Below are 16,962 nucleotides of genomic sequence, written 5' to 3'. Positions count from 1 at the left end.
AATTCTCCAGTGTCCCTTGCTTTGAAGAGGAGAACATTTTTTTTCTGTGGTGTTTGAACCTGATCATAAGCAGTAGCAGTGCTCACAGAAGGATTTATGTTTACTGTACAAAGAAAAGGGATTCAGGTATTTCACTGTCAGCTATGTGGGGTACCAGCGTTCTCAGTATCTATTTCTGTGTATCATAGCACAATGAGACCCTTACTAGACTTTGCTAATATATTCATCCTTTATGTGACAGTTATTTATCATACTCACAAAGCCATTTGAGAAACGCACTCTTGTGCGGTTTCAGATCCTCTGCAGAAATAAGAACTGTGGAAACTCTTATGCTTTGATTTCAGAATGAAGGATGAGCAAAAAATTTACATCTGTGCATTAGTTTTCTTTCAAGTACAATCTGAGATAAAATGGCTCAAAACAGTGGCTGTTCTTCTGTCTTCACCAGTGACAGAAATAGCTGCTGTATACAGCTTGTTTACTGCCTATCCTGATATTTGGGGTTTCTATCTTTAAATCACCATCAACACCAGCATCAAAACATTACATGCAGAAGAGAAAATTACAGGCAGAGTAGATAACATTTTAGGAAAAATCCTTGTGGATCAGCTTTGCTAAAAGCTTGTCGTGACCATCTGAACTACATGTGATAACTTACAGGTTGGCAGACTTACCATCCTGGGGGGATCCAGGCCAGCTGCTGGTGATATTCATTGACTGTGGCCTGATTTTACTTATTTTTTTAATCTAAACTTTACTTATCACTGATCTTTTGTACAAAAGGAGTTGTGCTGCTTTTTCATAATTTTACTGATTTCTTTGGAAAGAATAATATCTCATGGTAATGATGTCCATTTAGGTTTGTTCCAAAAAAACATGCCTAGGATTAATCTACAGTAAGACTAAAAGTGAGATTTTAAAATAAATTTTGTAGTTAGAAATGCAAAGTGTAGCATTACTTTTTTTTTTCTTTCCTGTATTAGCTTTTAGATATGTTAGTACATTGCATGTTCTTAGATTCCTTCCAGTAATGAATATCCCACTAATTTGTAACTAACAAACTGTGTTCTGGGTAATTCCTGAAGTGTCTGTGGGTACTTTTGATGCATCCCTCCCTTCTCCTTCATTCTCATTTTTTGCATATAACATCTCCAGGTAAGGGTTTTCGCACATCAATTGCAAAGTCTTGCTAGTATTCAGTGAGGGATGGAAACTGTATGCATAAAGACCACACAACAAAACAGAGTTGCAGCACAAAATATGTCTTTGTATCATCTTGTAGACATTCAGAAGTAGGGCTGCAGTTTTGAGGTAGCATACCAAGTTGTCCAGGGCATGCTTTAGGACATCCTGTAGCCTAGTCGAGAGATTAAGTGCAGATGAGAGAATATTCTTAGTGCTGGAGGACTTGGCTTGTGTGGAAAGAATATTGATGTCATCTTCCACTGCATAAAGTCTACTCCAAAGTGTTAGCCTTAATTTTCATTAAATATTTTTGTGATCAGCTTGACCTCTCAGTTTGATTTTAAGCCAGAAAATTTTGTATATCCTGCGAAGATGTATTCATTACCCCACCACTTCCTCTGCAATACTCCAGTGTCCCAAGAAATGGAGACCAGGTGGAGAGCTTGACGTAGTTGGCTTCTTTGCTTATGTTCCTAATGAGGCCAGGGATGTGTTCAATAGGCCAACAAGGGAGTTTTTGCAGTCCATTAGCAAAAGACTCTTGGAAGGTGGTTCTCCCAGATCTGTGGCTGGAATAACATAGTTTATAACAGTCACCAATCACCTTCAATACAGAGCTGAAAGGAACCTGTGCTGCACACTGGAATCTCAACTAGGCTTCATGCCATGGAAATGCAGAACAAAATGAAGGTTAAAACTGAAGTCACCTGAAAGCAACTGGTGGATATGAAGCATCAGATTAAAAGTGAGCAATAAGGATATGTATTATGATGAGGAATTAGTGAAGTTTGACTGCATTGGTTGTCAGCAGGTGTCATATGGTAAAGGAAATTATAATATGATCAAAACAGAAATATGAAGAAGAGGGTCCTCTGAAACTAAATTTTATTTGGCTTTTGATTTTCCTTTGGAGCTGCTCTCATAAACTTACAAAGTACTATTAGTGCTAAGAGGAGGAAGCCCTGGTACATCAGCTGTGATTTTATTTTTTTTTAACTAGTTATTTTTGCTAAGATAGTATGGCATCACAGAATCAGAAAATACTTTTTCAACAGTGTAGAGATGTGCAAAACCATGGGGCTACCTTCTTTTCATTGTTGCTGTTACACATGTAAAAGCAGAGGATAGCTTGCTCTCTGATCTTGTATTTGTTTTTTTCTGAAACTTCTTGTCCACCCCTCAGAAACTGAAGACAATTTACAAGGCTGTAAAAGTGAGAATCTGCACACTGAAGTAGAAATAAAACCCTGAAACTGGTGCACATACATGGGCTACTTCTGATAAACAGCTGTTGAACATGTTTGTGAATGCAAGTGGACAGTGACATACTTTTGACTTCTGAAAGTCTAACAGTGAAATCTAATCCAGTGCATTATAACAGTATTTGTGGTGTATGTTGGCAATACACACTGTTCAAGTGACCTGTATTGGATTAAGGTGGCCTGAACCAGTCCAAAAGCTGGGTTGGTGCAATCAACAAAGGAAAGGACCTTTTACTCAATTAATTTGGCTTGGTTATAGTACTATTAGGCAGATTTAAAACTTTCTGAGTCTTGCTTTCCCTAAAGCAATACATTTGCAGACACTAGATTTCTTGTTCTAATTTCCTACAGAACAGAGAAAGGTTTTCTTTCTTCTTGTTACTGTTTTTTCTTAAATCAGGCACATCTTTTTTTCCCAGGTGGTATATGAGGATAGAGGCAGAGATGCAAATACTTAAAACAATAATTCCATCTACAGGTGTATATGGTCCACAGGGGTAGACACTGCTGATTTGGCCTTGATTTATAGAGGAATTGCTGTGTGTTTGCCTTCTGTGGCAGTTTACTATCTAGTCATTTCTAATTAGAGTAGATATTGTAATGCATGTGAAAGATACTGTAACAGAGAAGGAAGGAGTTGTGGATTGTGGTACATGTTCTACAGCTTTGGCATTACCAACTGTTGGTCTGTACCAACATGGAGATGCATTTTGATGACACTAGCCTAAGGTGGCATCATCCAAAGTTTGCATCATAACCCGTGTTAAAATCTCTCTCTGTAACAGTGAGACTTTTCTTTTTCAATATACCATTATTTCTTTGGTATCTGCTGCTGTGGTATACTACTGGGAATAGTGAAGATTTTAGCAATTTCCCTCTGACTTTCTTTTAATGCTGTTAGACTGAAATTATTGAATCTGGGGGGACTTGGTGTGCTTTTTTGTTGTTTGTCCAGCTTTTCCTCCATGTAATCTTTTCCTAGCCTTTCTTAATGTGTCAGGTGTGTTAACAACAATAACGAAACTACTACTGATGAAACCATCGTAATAAGGCCTACAGCATATTTTGTTTGTAACAATGAAGCTCATGGATCACTGATACTTTGTAGCTAGCAGATTCTCTGCTCTTCCTGCTGCCCCCAGCCTCTTCAGGCTTCTGCCACTGTCTTATGTACCCCTCAGTTACTGGCTGAGCAATTCTAGCGGTTTATGACCTTGAGGAAAGTGTATAATCCTGGTGCCTCCTTATAGGCTGATGAAGAGGCACTCTGGAAGGAGGTGCAGAAAACGCAGGTCCTTGCACAGTGGCATATAAGTAACATTTCACATTTGCCACCATCCATGTTGGAGATTGACCATGTGCCTTAGCCTTAAATCAGTAACTTTTCACAAGAACTCTCGAGATAGGATAGTTCAGGTGTATTACTGGCTTTTGTACTGTGGATAGCAAGACTATTGCTGACTGCTTTTGAAGTGTGGATAGCAAGACCATTCCTATGACTGCTCATTATTGGGCAGTCAACAGAGAGTTTGAACAGTCAACAGAGAGTTGAGCAGTCAACAGGGAGTTTTAGCAGTCAACAGAGAGTTTGTTGGTCAGGGTTAAAGGGAGAACAGCTATGGGGGACATTATTGTGTGGATCTGTTACAGACCACCTGACCAAGAGGAAGCTGTGGATGAAGCACTCTACAGACAGATAGGAACAGACTCACACTTGCAGGCCCTTGTTTTCATGGGAGACTTCAACCAACCTGACATCTGTTGGAGCGACAGTATGGCCTGGCACAAGCAATCCAGGAGGTTCCTCGATTGTGTAGAAGACAACTTCCTTCTGCAAGTAATAGAGGAGCCGACAAGGAGAGGTGCCATGCTTGACCTCGTGCTCACCAACAGGGAAGGGCTGGTTGGAAATACGATGCTCCAGGGCAGCCTTGGTTGCAGCGATCATGAGATGCTCGAATTTGAGATCCTCAGGACAGTGAGAAGAGCGTGCAGCAATCTCACTGCCCTGGACTTCAAGGGAGCAGACTTTGGGCTCTTCAGTAACCTGCTTAGTAAGGTTCCATGTGACATAGCCCTAGAGGGAGACTGTTGGATGATATTCAAGGATCACCTATTGCAAGCTCAGGAGTGTTTCGTCCCAACTAGAAGGAAGTGCAGCAGGAGGGTCAGGAGACCTCCTTGGATGGATAAGGAGGTGCTGAGGAAAATTTGAAGGAAAAAAGAGGCTTCTAAAAGGTGGAAGCAAGGACAGGCAGCCAGGGAAGAATACAAGGATGTTGTCTGGGAAGGTAGGGACCAGGTTAGGAAAGCTAAGGCCCAGGTAGAATTAAACTTGGCTAGGGATGTTAAGGATAACAGGAAGGGATTCTATAGGTACGTAGCAAATAAAAGACAGACTAGGGATAATGTAGTCCCCCTCAGGAAGCTCTCAGGAGAACTGGCTACCCTGGATTTGGAGAAGGCTGAGGTTCTGAATGACTTCTTTGCCTCGGTCTTCACTGGCAAAGGCTCTGACCACACCACCCAAGTCTTGGAAGGCAGACACAGGGACTGTGAGAATGAAGACCTCAGGCCCACTGTAGGAGAGGATTTGGTTCGAGACCATCTTAAAAACCTGAACATGCACAAGTCCATGGGACCTGATGAGATCCATCCGCGGGTCCTGAAGGAGCTGGCGAATGAAGTTGCTAAGCCACTGTCCATCATATTTGAAAGATCATGGCAGTCAGGTGAAGCTCCTGACAACTGGAAAAAGGGAAATAAAATCACATTTTCAAGAAGGGGAAAAAAGATGATCTGGGGAGTTACAGACCTGTCAGTCTCACCTCTGTGCCTGGCAAAATCTTGGAGCAAATTCTCCTGGAAGGCATGCTAAGGAACATGAAAATCAACAAGGTGCTTGGCGACAGCCAGCATGGCTTCACTGAGGGGAAACCCTGCCTGACCAAGTTGGTGGCCTTCTATGATGGGGCTACAGAACTGATGGACAGGGGTAGAGCAGTTGATGTGATGTCATCTACCTGGACTTGTGTAAAGCATTTGACACTGTCCCACATGACATCCTTGTCTCTAAATTGGAGAGACATCAATTTGATGGATGGACCACTCGGTAGATAAAGAACTGCCTGGATGGCCGCACACAAAGAGTTGTGGTCAATGGCTCAATGTCCGACTGGAGACCAGTAACGAGTGGTGTCCCTCAGGGATCGGTGTTGGGACCGGTCTTCTTTAACATCTTTGTCGCTGACATGGAGAGTGGGATTGAGTGCGCCCTCAGCAAGTTTGCCGATGACACCAAGCTGTGTGGTTCGGTTGAGACGCTGGAGGGAAGGAATGCCATCCAGAGGGACCTTGACACACTTGTGAGGTGGGCTGATGCCAACCTTATGAAGTTTAACCATGCCAAGTGCAAGGTCCTACACCTCGATTGGAGCAACCCCAGGCACAGCTACAGGTTGGGCAGAGAAGAGATTCAGAGCAGCCCTGTGGAGGAAGACTCGGGGGTGTTGGTCAATGAGAAAATGAACATGAGCAGGCAGTGTGCACTCGCAGCCCAGAAAGCCAACCGTATCCTGGGTTACATCAAGAGGAGCGTGACCAGCAGGTCAAAGGAGGTGATCCTGCCCCTCTACTCTGCTCTCATGAGACCTCACTTGGAGTATTGTGTGCAGTTCTGGTGTCCTCAACATAAAAAGGACATGGAACTGTTGGAACAAGTCCAGAGGAGGCCACGAGGATGATCAGGGGACTGGAGCACCTCCTGTGTGAAGACAGGCTGAGGAAGTTGGGGCTGTTCAGGCTGGAGAAGAGAAGGCTGCGTGGAGACCTCATAGCAGCCTTCCAGTGTCTGAAGGGGACCTATAGGGATGCTGGCTAGAGACTCTTCATTAGGGACTGTAGTGATAGGACAAGGGGTAATGGGTTCAAACTTAAAGAGGGGAAGTTTATATTGGGTATAAGGAAGAATTTTTTTACTGTAAGGGTGGTGAGGCAGTGGAATGTATTGCCCAGGGAAGTTGTGAATGCTGCATCCCTGGCAGTGTTCAAGGCCAGGTTGGACAGAGCCTTGTGTGACATGGTTTAGTGTGAGGTGTCCCTGCCCACGGCAGGGGGTTTGGAACTAGATGGTCTTAAGGTCCTTTCCAACTCTTAACTGTTCTATGATTCTATGATTCTAACATCCAGTTACCCATAGCTCCTGTGGTGGCAGGGCATTCCGTGGCAATTTGTGTTAGTAAGTTGCTGCTGCTGCACACAATGTAAAGTAATTTCAACAAAAAAGAGTTTTTGTTGAAAGCAGTTTCCTTCCCTTCAAAAGCTTCCAGTGTGAAACACTCTTAATAAAGGATTAAAAAAAAAAACAAAAACATCCTTCTGCTCAAGGTGAGTCTCTGCATTTATGAATTACTTCCTTTTCTACTGTCTCTTACTTCATTTGCTCACATGGCATTTCTAAAAGGCCAGTATTTACCAAAAGTTCTTAAGCAATTTAAACCAGGTCTGTTGCGCAATTCTGTCTGCTAGAGGTAGCTGAATAGTTTCTGTCCTCTGTATAGAGGATTATCAGGGCTGATGCTGACTTTTTAACCACAGAGCTTGAATATAAAAGCCTGTTTTGAATATTTCCAGTGTTCAAATTTTGCACTTATGCTTTTAATGTGATCTTTGGGATCTGACTGAGTACACAAATACTATCTGTTACCCAAGCTGAGATTCTAGAAATTCCCTGAATTAGCATTCAGTGCTATATAGCAACTCTTAACTAAAAGAAAACCAAGAGTGTTACCACTTTCAATAATGAAAAAGTAGCTCTTGCTAATTGTAGTTCTCATAATCTGTGAAATATAATGTAAAAATGACATTTTGTGGGGATTTCAAGTACCCTCAAGGTATTACTTAATTTTCCTGTTCCCATTATTTTTGCCATACAAAACATATCCCTTTATTTTTTATAATTTTTCTACTGATTTCTCATCTACAGTTCTTTATGGACCCAGAGATTGCTCTTTGTTGTTGTTTGCTGTTTAATGTAGAAAGCTGAAAAAAAGATTATAGAAACCTGCAGTGCAGTTATATAAAATGAAAATTTTCTTCTTTGTGCTAATAGAAGAAACATACAATCAATAGGTAAGAACTTCTAATTTGTCTTTTAATGCTCCATGTAGTGCAGCCTCGTTTACTGGTATCTAAGGTCCTGTGCACATAATTAATCATTTGCATAGTACATTTTAAGGGCCTGGGAAGTGTTGCTGGTAATTTTGATTTCGTCCGTCTGGTTCAGCGAGAACAGTGTAATTTGGCACAGCTAGGCTGCAGACCGTAGACAATACCACTGCTATACTGGAAACCAGTGCACATCCCTTTCAGTTAATAGTGCTTTCCCATTAGACTTGGGGCCAGTAAGGGCCTTTGGCTGGAATATACATTGTTTTCAGGTGTATCCACCTTGAAATTAGTTATAGGAAACTTCCTGTCACAGTTCCTATTTTACTTCTCTTACAAATCACATCTTCATAAATGAGGACTACATTCATCTCAACAGTGTGTTCCTTGTGAGAGATCAGAGTTGATGATTTTCCTGCATGACTTGGACCATTGATATTATGAAGCTTATTTCTTCTTTAACAATATATTTGTGCAGGGATTAAATCATTCCCAAAACTGAATGTAACGGAGATTTAGTTTTTATTTCAGACTACAAAATTTACAAGGTTTTGCTTACACGCTATGCAATATAAAATAAGAACCTGCATCCCTTTCCAAAACTATAGTAAGTCTAAAGATTTTTATTTTTATTATTGTTTTAATATGATTTAGAAGTAAGGAAACGTTGCCAATAGTACAAGCTTCATAGAAAAAATGATGTATGTTCAGTGAGCAAGGCAATTGAGTGCATTTTGGCTTTGTATTCATGTGATACATAAAAGATGTTCAATTTCGTCATTATTATTTTCCTTTCCCATTGCTACCTTAGTGATGGTATATGCAGGCAGAAAATACTGTTTCATCTGGGCTTCGTAATTTCACATCCTGAATGTCTACAAATCATGCTGGGGGTTTTGTGCACGCATTGTAATGAAAAGGCTTACAGTTTCTTAGTAAATGATTATGATGTGGAAAGGAAAGGGCTATGACACAAAGGTATTCCATCCACATTTCTTGAAAATAGTTTCTTGGCAAAAATTGTAATAAAGTAGAAGTCCATTAACCACGACCAATGTTTGATTTGTACTAGCAGTAATTGTATGCATACTGCTTGTCAGTGCCTGTTCTCACATATGGCATAAAACTAAAACATTGCTATCTGAAGAGTTCTTCCTTTTACTGATGTCCTCGTTTTGTTTGAGACACCGTTTATTGCGGCAGCATGTAAGGCACAGTGAAACTTTCATGATGAAACCTGAAACTGGATGAAACAAACCTGAAGGCTGGATCAAGTTCACAAGAACATTTGCTGAGGTTTGTAGGTCTGGGTTGAATTTGCAGCCAATCTGTGCTCACTTACTGTGCATTGAAAGTACCACAAGAAATGTATTGGTCTCATATGGTTTCAGCCTTCAGTCATTTCACACCACTGGTGACTTCAGTAAAAGCTGGACATTGCTCACTCAAACTCCAGTGGAAGTGCATTGAGGCCTTTGTAAAGGGATTTTAAAAAGTCATCTGGGATAAGTGGTTTGATAGTGTCATCATGTAGAAAGGAGACAGAAAGAAAGAGACTTTTGTGCTCCAAAAGGCTTAAAGAGGAAAGACAGGAATAGGCAGGATCTTCTGTCACACTTGAGAAGTTGTTACTGGGCTTCAGTGCAAGTGTCAGGATCAGACTGTCCATGCAAGGTGGGGCTTTTGTTGATAGGGAAGAGAGGATAGGGAAAGGCCAGTGAGTAAAAGTGAAGATAGCTTCCCCGTGCAGGTACACGCATGGGGACTTTGTGGAGGGTTTCTTCTAGTCAGGGGAAAATGAGGGAGAATTTTTACGTGTGAGTTTGGGGGGAATGAAAGACTGGATCAGCTGAGTTATAGGATGACAAACATACAAAGAAAGGGGAATTCAAGGGATCAGTTACACAAACCAAGTTCTATGCGATGTGTGGGGGCTAGTATTTCATTTTGGCAGTTAGTGAAGGGTGGCACTATATTTCTTATTGAAGGGTTATTTCTGGATTGTGTTGAGATGTGAAAGGAAAGCTTTCTATTTTGAATTGTAAATGTAATTTTCTCAGTGCTGAGCATCTCTTAAAGTCGTTGTTTCCTCATCCTTAGAAGATACTTGCTGATATTGGTGCTTTCAGCTCTTCCCTGTGAGCACTGTGTCAAAGGAGAAGGCTCATGGATTCATGTTTGAATATACAGGACTTGGTATCATTCTTCTCAGGTGATGCCACTAACAAAGTTCTCATCTTATTTCTCTGTCAACAGTGCTGAAATCAAAGTAACTAGCACTTGAAGCTACTGAACTTTGGTTTTAATTCCAAAGTATGTGAAAATGTATTTGGCAAAAGAAAATTCAATTACAAATAAAAAGTGATCTCCCAAAACATGTGTAAGAAGCCTGGTTTCTGGGAACCTGCTATACTCCATGCCAGTCAGAGTTGTGGAACCTGCTGGCCATTTTTTACTGAGCTTAACAGTAGGGCAGAAGGTCTTAAAAGTTAGATAAATTAATGTAATCTTCATCTAATAAATTCTTGGCTGGACAAGCAAGACCCAAATGAATGCTCTGGGTACTGAGGGAAGGGGCTCAGCTGCTAAATGCTGTCTGGCAGCCCAGCCCTGGAGTAGCCTTGATGGAGGAGTTTAGAGAAAGCAGGTTTCCATTATTTTTGCTGGTCATAGACAATTTGTTTTCTGTCCATATCATCTAATAGAAAACTCTCTGCAGCTTTCTGTTTGGTGCTCTAACATTTCTCAAAGTACCTCCCAGAACTAATGGTTAGTCCCTGGGGAATTCACTAAACATCTATGAGAAATCAAGTGCTTTGCTATAATGCCAGTTCAGTGGGAGTTGTAAGGAACAGCATAAGGTAGAAAACAGTTCTAGGAGGAGCTTAAAATAAGACTAATCACTCAGATACCCAGGAAACCTCCCAAATTAAATCTTGGCACCCATTTTACTGAAGATACAAAGCGCTGCAGACAAAGGCGGGCAAAGAATGTGGAGCTGAAATGGAACTGGAGATCTCATGACAGAACAGTATCTAAAGGGATGAATGCTGTCAGTCTTGCACAGTGAGTCTTCAGATGGATCTGTGTGCTTATTTCACATGTAGGCAAAAGTTTTCTGCTTTCAACAACTAGTCCACAGTATCTGAACTATAACCCCGGTTTTCAAGTGACAGATGCTGAAGACTTGGCTAGATAATCACATTTATACCTTTGGGTATTGAGCCTGAAAACTGTACATACAAAATGAGAGCATACTGGCAAAGCTTTCACGTGAGAGTGACAGTTCACAGAAAGTAGCATTCTCATTATCATCTCTATGGTAAAAGTTTGAGGACAAAACTAGGTAGTCCCTGAGGAGCAATTTAGCCAAAGCAGTTCAGAGCTGCATGAACTGTCTGCCATTAGCCTTGTAGCTCTTGCTGTCTGCCAGCATATTTGTACTCCCTTTTTTTTTACTCCTGCTGATTTCCTGTGAAAATGAAATTAATGTGGCTCATACTGTGCCTCTGTGGTGTTTTTTTCTCTGGATAACTTTAGAGTATTTCTAGTTCTCAATGCATTGAGGCAGTAGGGACAGGACTAATGACTTAGATTTGATTTGGTGAGATGCTATTTAAGATGTGATCTAAGAAGTGTCATGTATGTTAAGAGATGTTGAGAGGATATCAAAGATTCGTTGCTGTGGGGAGTAGTGTAGGGTATCACCAGACAGAAGGGAAGAACGAAAGGAGAATAAAGTGAGGACTACAAAGAAGCCATATTTGTTCTTTACCCCTATTTACACATTGTAACTTTGAGACTAAGAATATGTATTTTTTAAACAGTGTCAGGTAAGCTGTAGAGGAAGGGAGGTGTTTTGCATGAAATACCTTCTGTCATACTTCTTTTGTTGAAGACCATTTCAGTCACTGTTACTACATTGAAAATCACTGACAGGAGCCAAGTTAAGATGAATGTACACTTTCAGTTCTGTTTATCTCATGTGGGGATGAAATGGGAAATGTTTTTCTGTGGAAATAAGAGGACAAGTATAATAAATATTCCTAGTAGCATGTGAAATGCCTAAATGTATTTTTCCTCAAGTACTGCCTCTGTTAATGTAGCACAAGTTACAGACTGCTCTTTCATTCCATCATTTGATTTTTGGGAAAGCTAATAGGAAAAGTATGAAGCTGTGAGTCAAGATGCACAGGTTCTGTTCCCTATCCCATCAATTATCTGCTTCATGATCTGAGGCAAGGCATTTTTAGGCGTGTGTCACTTCCTAATCTGTCTGATGCTTTGGCTGACGTGACAGATCCCTCCATGTCTATGATAAAAGTACTTTAGATCAGACAGGTGGTGTTGTCAACTGCATCGCTGTAGTTGGTGTCTGTTCTGCAGCATATTGAGAATTACCGTTAATAAGCTAATCAAATCGAAGTATGTTAATTTAATTTCAATGAAACAGATGTTACTTAAAATTCCATAATACATAACATAGAGATTAGTTTTTCAGGACTGGACAAGATGGGCAATTTAATGTGAATTAAATGCAGAAATTTCCACTCACATAAGTGGTGACTCTGCTGTGGTTTATTGAAGATTTGGTTAGGGTTTTTGCCCTCAACATTTCCTACATATTTCTTCTGCTTTGATAGCCTGATTTAAACAAGAAACAAAATTGTCAAGGTGCTCTGTTAAAGGTAGCCTGCCAGTAAAAGCCTGCACAAAAACATGCAGTACTGACAGCTGTGTGAAAATGTATATGCTGGGAAACATCTTTCAAGTTTCAAATTCTTTGTGCTTGGCATTCATGTAATAGGTTAGATCTGCTGGCTCCCTGAACTTGCCATTTGTCAGAAAATGGGCATTTATGAACTTGTATGTATGGTATGTGTATACAATACGGCTACGCTAGGTTATGTATGCTTCAAAAATTCTATTCCAAGAAAATACCAAAATTAGTTTTTAGTCAGTTCTCTTTTTTTTCTAAACGGTGATTGGTATAAAGCCCACACCTCAAAATGTCATTGTCCACACTTAATATATTGTCCTTAGTTCTGTGGAATTAGTGAGCTTGAAATCCTACTGACAGGAGAATATTTTAGTCCAGATGGCCTCAGCTTTATGTAATTTACCTTTTAATGTATGGCTTGCCAGCTGGGACAGCTTTGCTTTGGGTGAAATTTGCATAGCCATCAGATATTTGTTACATGCCTGGAAATAAAAGTGGGAGCAAGTTCTAGCTTATGCTAAATGCTTTGCTATCACCACATGCTACCACTAAACCAGCAAAAAGGAATTACACTTTTCATTTGTTCTCAGCAGTTAAATTATGAGTCTCTGCCTTATAAAGATTAGATATTTTTCCATGAGCTTTTTCGTACTGATGAAGCAGCTTTAATCGGGAAATTGTTTCACCTTGTTAAAATACTACTTTTCTTGTTGAGCAAATTGAGTTATAAAATACTGAATATGTGCACCAGGCATTTGCAGACTTCAAATAAATTTTCAGACAAAACAAACTGAAACATTATGGGAATTCACTTTTTAATGCTTGCTTTTATTCTAGTTCTATTTTTGTTACAGTGGGTTTAAAAGATTAGGCATTACTGGTTCTAAAATAGTGCCACGCTATTCTTGTAAATGTCCCAATAGCAACAATAATTAATATCCCCACATTTGCATTTTAAGTTACTCCATTTCCCCAGTCACCTATTACTTGGATGTAAAAAATCATTTCTAGTCAAAACTTGGCACAAAATACCCAAATTCCATACTTTTTGCCAGATGTAAAAATAAAAGCGGACGAATTCATCTTTTTTCCACCCAGTTAAAGGGTTCAATGAAGTATTAGTTAAATTTTGTCCTTGTTTTCATAAATGGTTTTCATTTTTGAAGGCTTAGAATATCTCATTAAAAAAAGGAGGGGGAAGGAATTAAAAAATTAAGAGTGGTGGTAGAGAGGAAGGGGGATGTGCCTCACAACTGTTCATAACAGGAACACTGCTGCCTTCCGGAATGCCAACAGCTTCAACTCCTTGGTAATGTCAGAGGGACTCATGCTTTTTACTGTGTCATACCGTATGGAAACAGCAACCATCTCCATTTGGCCACCCTCTAGTTGGGTTTGGTTGCAGGCTACGGTAGGGTCTTGATTGTGTCTGTCCCAAAATACTTCTGAGTGGTTAATTCAGGCCAAGGGCCTTGCCAGAGGTACAGTTGATTCAGAGTAATGTGTGCCCTTCTCTTCCCTGAGAAAGATAATAAACATTTTTCACCTACATCCATTTCTTAGGAAGACCCTGGTTTGCCCAAAGCAAAACTTACTACAAAAGCCTATAGCTTGCTATTGAACCTTCTCAAATGAAACTTCTCGAGCCCAGGGTGAAATTTCTGGGTATTGAGAGAAAGACCTATTGAATGATGGATTTAGAATGATACTTGGTGAGATGAAAGCTTTGTTTTGTTTCACTGTTACAATTTTAGTTTTTCACTGGGAGAAAGTTGAGAGAGTTTGAGACTCTTCAGAAAATGGCAGAAACATCTCAAGCTTTGGGTTAGTGGTCACACAAAGCCCACCAGTGTGCTGGCCAGAGCCCTACAATATGTCACTGGGAGTAGGTGGCTGGTTGTTTCATACAGAGCTGAGAGGTGATTTTCCTGCTCATTTGGCAAAAGGCATTTATAATAGTGCTGGATTCATACCAATGAATCCTCTCTATTTAGTTGGGAAACCTGTTTTCTTCAACCCTGACTTCATGCAAATATCCCCGCTGTGTCTCCCATCAGGGGAGTTGCACAATTGTGACAGATTTCTGTCCATAAGTGCTGGCTTGCCCAAGGATTAGGTGTTAAAGCTGCACATAATTCAAGTGCACTGTTTTCTCTTTGATTATTGTACATTGCCACCACCTTGAAAAGACTAGGACAAACAGTGGCATGTAGTGATGGACCAGGTTTGAAGCCTGCTGTAAATTTGCTGTTCTTATTACCAGCCTGGATTTTTTTTAACACTTTGGCTTTATTCCAAATAGAGTTGGAGTTTCAGATCTACCTTTGAAAGTGGTGTGTTTTGAAAGCCATAAGCATGTGGATATACCCTCATGCATCTGCAGAAGGAGGAGCAGAGAGGGAGGGGAACAGTGTCAATTTAGAAGCTCATTCCCTCTGAACACGAAGTGCAAGGTGCTCTGCCGTTCAAGTCCCCAGTACTGACCTTGACAGAGGACAAGTTGCTTTCCCTTGATGGCTGGTCTGCTTCATGCCTTGCACGGAAGAGGACACAGGTCTACTAAGGCTGTGTTACACTGACAGTCTTAGTGAGTGTAAAATACGCGTTAATTTAAGTGGATGGGGAGTTAGGCTGATCCTGAGCCTGAAGAAGAGGAAAATAGCCAACCCTTGCCCTGAATATGTAGATATTGGCATAAAGGAATAGACATAAAAAATTTATCACAGAAGTGAAAGCACTTTGCAAGGCGGTGCCTCATCAGAATGACAAAAGAACAGGCATGTTTTGTAACTTGAAACTCAGGATTCCTTCCCATTTCTGTCTCTAGCGGTTAGAATTCTTCAGTCTTGCTAGATTACAAGTCCACAGGGACTTTTAAAACTACTTATTCAGACTTTACTGTTTTGGATGTACAAGAGTTAGTTGCATTAAGCTGTAGCTTGGAAAAAAACTGAAACCATTTTATAGCATTTTTAAAATAACGTTATTAAAGGATAGCATAAAAGATCACAGTTTCTCTATTTTTACAGCTCTGCTTTGAAAAGATAATAAAGCTACTACACAGGACATGTATTAGACTGGTGATTAATGTGTCTGTGTGTTACAACTCCAAATACTCTAAAACTTACTTTATATTGGAATGAATGAAAATGTCACATAATGAAACCTCAGAGGAGTACAGTGCTAAAAAAATAATGTACACTAGTCTCTCACTAGGTAACATTTTACATGTATTAGAGTAGGCTAAAGGGGTTTTTTGCCTTCCATATGGGGACCTTATTTAACATCAAAGGGGAACTCTGTTTTGATAGAATAATTGATAGAGCCTGGGTAATCCTGTTACCCAGACCTTAGCAGGAAACTGGGCTCTTGACATACTGAAGAATACAGTGGAAGTTTTAAAGTAGATTTAATAGCTTGGTTTTAAGATGAGATCCAGCATTGAATATCTAAATAAATGTTGTTATTGGGAGGGTGATTCTAAGACAGTCTCTTTTTCCTCTAAGGAAGAAAGGATAACTGCCCTCTTCTAGATACTGAATAACTTAGGTTGGAAAGGATCCCGAGAGGTTTTGTAGTCTGGCCCGTGATCCCAGGTAGGGTTAACCTCAGAGTTAAGTGAGGTTGATTAGGATCTTGTCTGTTTAGGCAGCCTTTTTCAGTGTCAGGGTGCTCTTGTGAAACCTTTTTCTTCATACAAAATTGAAATATTCTGTGCTAAAACTTTTCTGTTGACTTTTGCCCCTTTGATGGGCACACACCTCTGAAGAGAGCCTGGTTCAACCTCCTAGCTAGATAAAACCAGCTAGTTTGCTCAGCTTCTTCACGTCTTGCATTGTCCAGCCTCAATCGTCTTAGTTCTTCCCTGCTGAGCTGGCTCCCATTTATCACTTTCCTTCTTTGTTAGGGTTGCAAAAGTGGATTCTTCCAGATCTGTCCTTGTGAGTACTATGTAGAGGGGAGTAATGGCTTCACTCAGCCTGCTGGCTGCCATTGTCCTAAATATGATACAGGCCAAGACTAGCCTTTGCTGCTGCCACGATGCACTGCTGGCTCCTTTTCTGCTCCTTGACCACCTGAGTCCCCAGGTGCTTTTCTGAAGACTGAAGAGGCATCCAGTTAGTGCACAGCCTGTACCTCAGGATAAGGTTATTCTGTCCCATATGCAGGACTTTGTAGTGGTTTTTGCCGCCCAAGAAACCTTCCATGATCAGTGGGAAGGGCAGTCTTGTTTAGAAGAAAGCATGCCCTTTAGTGGAAGCCAAAGTTAGGACTGTTTGAGAGTGCTTGCTAAGAGATTGATTAGAAGTACCCAAGCTCTGGCACTGCTGCAGAGAGACTTCACCAGCTGTGGCTTTTTCCAGATCTCCAGGGAAATGCTGCAGACAGAAGAACATTGTGAAAGGAAAGCTGTGGCTTTACAAGTGGCCAGTGGGAGAAATTCGATGCCCTCCTGTCATTCTCAAGATGATGTCCTGTACTTAGCAGCCGTGAAGAGTGGGAGAGATGGAGATAGCTGCTGCAGGGGTGTGGTGGTTTCCTTTGAAAGGAGGAGAATGTTGTCGCTTGCAAAGGGCTAAGATTCTTCTCTTCCATTACTAATTCTTTATTAGGAGGTAGCATTTCCCA

At 40.7% G+C, this 16,962-nt stretch overlaps 1 protein-coding gene across 1 annotated transcript in view; it reads left to right on the top strand.

Moving 5' to 3' along the window:
• Nucleotides 1-16,962, top strand: part of JAZF1 (JAZF zinc finger 1) — a 190,252-nt gene that overhangs the window by 106,847 nt on the left and 66,443 nt on the right. The gene's annotated exons all lie outside the window — the stretch shown is intronic.

The sequence above is a fragment of the Pezoporus occidentalis genome, unplaced genomic scaffold (genome assembly GCF_034315485.1).
Source record: "Pezoporus occidentalis ecotype Australia unplaced genomic scaffold, CSIRO_AGI_Poc_V1 ctg75, whole genome shotgun sequence".
In the NCBI taxonomy this organism is placed as follows: Eukaryota; Metazoa; Chordata; class Aves; order Psittaciformes; family Psittacidae; genus Pezoporus; species Pezoporus occidentalis.
This window is presented reverse-complemented; position numbering and strand designations above follow the sequence as displayed.